This window comes from Ylistrum balloti, unplaced genomic scaffold (genome assembly GCF_031769215.1).
Source record: "Ylistrum balloti isolate Yb309-2 unplaced genomic scaffold, AGI_CSIRO_Ybal_v1 Utg371872, whole genome shotgun sequence".
NCBI lineage: Eukaryota > Metazoa > Mollusca > Bivalvia > Pectinida > Pectinidae > Ylistrum > Ylistrum balloti.
The window spans coordinates 355,432-361,642 of NW_026782925.1; positions in this window are offsets into that span (position 1 = coordinate 355,432).

A 6,211-nucleotide genomic window follows, 5' to 3' on the forward strand; every position below is an offset into this window, starting at 1 on the left:
AGTATCAATATTGAGTGATTTTCAAGTAATGTGTTTTTGTCCTGAACCGTGATTCTACTCAAAATAAATAGTAGAGCAGATTATATATCAATTTAAAGTTACAAACACTCTTTAGACAAAACATATATGTTTCATGTCATTTGTTGGAAAAAATTGAGGGTAGATAATTTGGCAAAAACGAATATTTGGATATGGTGTAGATACGAGAGAGATCCTAACTTCAATACTGCTTGTTTAAAAATCGCTTTAAAGACTTAAGGGTAGGCAAAATATATCAAGGTAGGTAGGGGTACTGAAAATAACATTTGTTCGGCATTAATCATCTCAGGAATATATCAGAGGTTAACATGTTGAACATCTTATTACATATTAGCACAGAAGACATTATGTACATTACAGGAGCGAGAAAAGTTTTAGCAGTGTATCAATACACTCTGCTACCGACGCCTGCTTGAATGGATGATTCATGTAGATAAGTAATTGGATATATCGATTTGCTTCTAGCACCTTAAACAACAACATGTCTCAACAGAATGGGACGTTCTTGCGAAAAACCAAACTCATAAATCCAATTATATACGATTACAAAAATAAAAACAAATAATTAAATTTAATCTAATTTCATTTGATTAAAGCGATTTGATAAAAGAGAATGACATGTCAAAGCGCTATACTGAGGACAAAAGATTCTTTTTAAAATATGGATTTCTTCACAGCATGCAACAACCCCCCCCCCCCCCCCCCCCCCCCCCCCACCCCACCACCACCACCACCACCACCACCACCACCACCACCATCTCCTCAAGCTCTTTCGCACTTTCGACAGCAAAAGCCACCATAACATTGATCGTTTTATATACTTAAATTTTTAAAATCTACATTCGAATCTCTTAGCGAGGTTTAAGAAGCCATGCATTTATCTTGTAAGTCATCGCCTCCAAAGTTCACAATGTATCAGGAGATTAATTTTTTTTCTTAGGCTATCTCAAATCAAATAAAAGTGCCATGAAAAATATAGACACACTCTATCAAGCGAGTGATATGTATATATATATATTTAACTGGAAGCCAGTAAATTTTCTTTTTGTGACATTCGTAAATGTATAACATTCAAAGGAAAAAAAACTGATGCAATATAAAACAAAATTGAAAAAAGGTCGGCAAATATTAGCACATTATTGATGTCGGATATATTTACGTTAAGCTTTATAAGAAGACGCCATTTTGATTCAACCATTTTATGGTGTTGCCTGGTAGACATCGGTTACAAACCTATTCTTATATACGAAAACAAAGAAAAGTAGTAGTTTCAAATTCCATTGTACTGACTACATAGCATCGCTCTGTTTGTTTAAAACTATGAAAAATACAAAGATGTAAGCGTGAACGTTTTGATGTGAGTGTGAGAGAGTTGTCATGGAAACGTCACACTTTAATCTTTTACACGATGTGAGATAAGTTCTTCTATTCATAATACCAATTTGATATATTGTCTCAAAATAACATGTTTTTTGTGGATACTACCTTTCATGTATTGCTATGATTTGGAAATGTTCTATTTCATTGAGCGATATGAAGTTGGTCGTGTTTGATAAGTATGCATGGTTGTTCTGTCGAACATGAAAGTACAGCTTCATGCCAAAAATATGTCCCGATGATATCATTGTCGACAACTGAAGACAACGATCTGTAAAGAAGTAATATTACCTACCTGTGAATGGTTTCATGTTTTTAATATTTAGTCATGTTGTCTTTCCTTATTACAACTTCCCCCACGTCCTTCTGTACATTATATATATATATATATCATTTACAAGTTGTTGTTTTTTTCACAAATGATACGAATCCCAGCATTCAAGTTTTCAGCGTAATTGATATGTTTCAAAAACAACAAATAATTCTCAATATCAGACCATTGTAAAATAAAAAAATCAAGAAAATCAAACTCAAATTCCATAACACTAGGGCAAAATATGGAACAAAAGTACAAGGAGATTAAAACCAGGTGTTCTAGAAGAGTAAGCGTATTTTGCCTCACACGACATATAAACATTGGTCAATCTAAGCAAGTAATGCAACTTTCTCGAATGAGTTTAAGGTATACAACAACGGAACCATCAGGCAAACTAATGGGCATCAAACACGTCCAGCTTCATATCATGCATAATATATAGAATATTTCTCAAAGAAATCGCTATGGCGACCATAAACTTCCCCATGATCTTTTTTATCATTCTGCATCTTTAGAACCTCTGTGTTACGAGTTTGTCCATCAGTTGACGATTTCTTGCACGAAATTGTGATAATGGGAACAGCAACTGTGACATGTAAATTCCATAGGTTGGAGATGCAGGAATATTGCCAGACAGAACTGGAAAATTCACAATAAGGAAATTAAAATCATCACGTTTATCATGCTGCTCGTTGGAAAGTTTGTCATGTCTTTGACTTCCAATTCTGGTGGATGTATACGATGGATGGGGTCAATAAATTTTATTGTTATTTACGGTCATCAGTACATTTCACGACTTCGCAGTCTTTATGACCTGTTTTAATAAGCTCTTCAACAAGAGGCACAGTTAGTCCCAATATAGTATGCCAAAAGTTTGTTGAAAGATCTAAACTCGATGTTGTCAACCAGAAACTCAATCATTTTATGAGGTCATCCTCTGTGTATTTCTTCTTTGATTTGGACGTATATTTTTACGAAGTACTCTTCTTTATGGAGAAGACAGGTCTCATAACAAGAGAACGAAGGCGTTCCTTCAGTTTAGAATGGGTGTGGTGGAGCACAGAGTGGAAAAATCAAATGTTCTTAGAGAGGAATATTTTCTAGAAGTGCTGAAGATTTGTCAAAAGCACCTTGAAGATTTTTCAATTCTTTTAATTCCACTTATTCAGTAAACAGTATCCCAGTAATACTTTAATTCATATCTGATAGCACTTAGAATGATGGTTAGTAGTTTAGACAAAGGCTTGGTTGAACAGCAGGACTAACTATCAATAAAACGTTCTTAATATGGATTCTTTTGAAATTTAGGAATCCAATATAAATGGGTGAGATCTGTATCCTTATCATTAACAGGGAATCGAAATGATTGCAATACCGAAACATAATTAGCTAGTATTTCGTCTTTTAGAATATTACATAATGTATAGGTGGAATTTCCGTCGTTATCAAGCAAGCCCAGTTCTTTTTGTAATGTAATACCGTTTGCAGTCAAAGATCAGGCTACTGGACGCATTATCTGGAATCACAATACCATACCTGTCCTATTCTCGTTTCGCCCATTCTCTTCTGTATTTTTTAAAAGAATCAATAGTTATCTTGAAATTCATATTCCAATTAATGGACGGGGTTTAACGATTTTTAGGACCCTTCATGAAAAGCTCTCTTAGCTAAACACCTTGAATAATGCTTAAATCACCAGTTGCTATGTGCTCAGTTGGACAATAGTTAAAAGAAGGGGTAGAACAAGAACAAGGTGACAAAGGACTAGTTCTAAGGTCATCTACATTCAGTTGCTGCAACGTTTGTTTGTAGTTGAAACGTGTGGATGCAAGAGGGTTGGAGTAACTGTAGGAAATTACAGGGGTGTTTCTGGTTCGAATGTAAGAGGGGTAGGTAGCTCAAACAGACTTATTTGGTGTAAAATATTGCTGATTTTTTATAATATCCACTCCCTGATGTACAAAATCAACTTCCCTGTATTGGCGAGTTGTTGGAGGATTGCGGACATCTGTAAGGACAGCATGGTTATGACATATCATACATAATTGTATGCAGTCTCCAAGCTAGTCTCCACAGCTCACCAGAAGCTGTATTAGCTGAATCCATCTGGAGTTTTCGTGGCACAGAGAGAAGACGCGATTATAACGTTGTTAGGACGATTTATGGTTTCTGTAAAGTATACATTACATTTTCAAACGTGAAAGTATATCCGCTAGTTTTATTATAATGTCTCTGTCCGTGGCTACGATTACGTCTTGTTTAAGGAGTGAATAAAGCTATAACATTAGTGTTACTGCAATCAGGACTGGACAAATTTCCTGCAGAGTCCGCGCATTGCACCCTTGCCAAGCAGTCTAATATAGTGTTCCTCACATTGTCTACAGTAGGGTGTGCTTAATGTGGTTTTATCTGTACTGTGGTAATGCTTTTCCAAAATAGGAACATTCATCGACCGTATAGAATGGTCTTGGAGGTTGAAATATTGATTCAAATCTTGATCCTCTCCACGGTTCATTGAACGCTGACCATTCATACGTTTTCGTTAATGTCCTTTAATTTCGCCTACATATATTAAACCACACAGAGCACATTCAATACCATAAACAATGTTGGTAATTTTACAATTTAGGGGCTCACGCTACTGGTAGAATAAACTTTATTAGTCAGAGAAGTATTGTAATTAGGATATTGCAAGTTACAAGGGTAATCGGTTATATGTTTACCGGATATCGATTGATCTTGATTTGTGACGTTTGTCATTTTCTTCCCGGAATAGATATTGTTTATTGTTAAAATTATTGGCAATGACTTGCCTTTTTAAGATATATATATTAACTTCAATTCATCTGTCAATCTATGAAATCCTGTGTACTTCATGTACACCATTGTATGTTATACAACCCCATACAATAACTTTCTCTGGGGGCCTACACTGGTAAACGCTTCTGTTTCAATTTTAGCGTTCTTTCTGAAACACATTAATCACTGTCATAGGCTTCAAGATAACACTTATTTCATCGCAAAATAGCATTTGTTCAGTAATAATCACTATTTTAAAATCTAACCTGACGAATTCCAAATTCTTCCTCATGGCACACCTTAAAAATTTTAATTAATTTTAATTTCTGTGAATCGCTCTGCGATAAACTGTTGACGAGCATAATTACTAAATTTCGTTTTTATACCATCCAAAGGAGACCGTCAGTCTTAACTAACTTCTATAGGTTCCGCTGATTTTGATCTGTCAAACTTTTCTTTCTTCAATCATGCGTTCCCATTAGTGTCAGTCTATAATACATGTGCAAATAGCTCAAGCATTTACTGCTCATTTAACCGATATCCATTGCTTCTGTGTATAAAACAGTCAGTTTGACCTACATTTAGGCGTTTAGACCTGGCATTGCCACAATGTCATAAAGTGCAATGAAGTCCAGGTCGGCTGGTTCACTACACGACATTGATCAGTACTCCAGGAAATTAACATTACTTGTCTGTAATCCTGAGTTACGATGCCATCAAATCTAACGAGCGTTGTCTGTATGGAAACTGGGATTCTATAATTGCACAGCTTGGGCCAACCAAACCAATCATGTGAATGTCTGCTGATATCAAAGGAAAGTATTATTCACAATGGACTTATCTTGTCACTGGTGTGTTAAGAAGATAGGGGTTTATAACAAACAAGCAAATATATATACGTCGACGAAATTATGATTTAAATTCAAATTCAAACGTTACAAGGAGACTAACTCCAGATATTTAGGAAGGGTAAGCGTTTTCCTGGTTGTCACAAACATCATCTCATTTCTGTGGTAAAGTGTTGTCGCATTCCCAAATACTGACGGGCATGAAATTAATCTAACTTCATATCGCAGAACGCTAGAATTTCAAAAGCAGAAGACATATCACATGACCTAGACTTGATGCAGACATTGCAAAAATGCCCTTTTCATGTATTCCTTAATTCTAATATGGCAACTTTTGATATCTTAAAAATATATAAATATTTTTTTTTTGTGTTTTTCATTCATTAATTTAGTTATAGTTTGAAGGTTGTCTGGTTTAAACATAAAAAAAAGTTACTTTATACTTTCACCTAAGCTGTTCCACATTTTCGAATCTTGTTGAATGTGATTGCAGCTCAGCGATATTACACTCCAAGTACAAAGAATAGATACCTTTAACTTAATCGGAATGCGAGCAAATCTAATAATGTTTCAAAGAGTGTGGGTGGAGAATTCTACAGAATTGTTGGTTATAAAGCTATAAACATTTGAATTAGCCCAAAACACCAATTATATAGTGTGTATATCAATCTTATAGTTTCCTAAAGAGTGCGGATGGATGATTCTACAAAGCCTATTGTTTTGAAGTTCTACATCTTTGAATTAGTAAGAAACACAAACCATAGAGAAAGAAGGCATGATTTATCATTCCCATATGTAATACACTCCGTCATGAAATAGTCTGGGTTGCGCA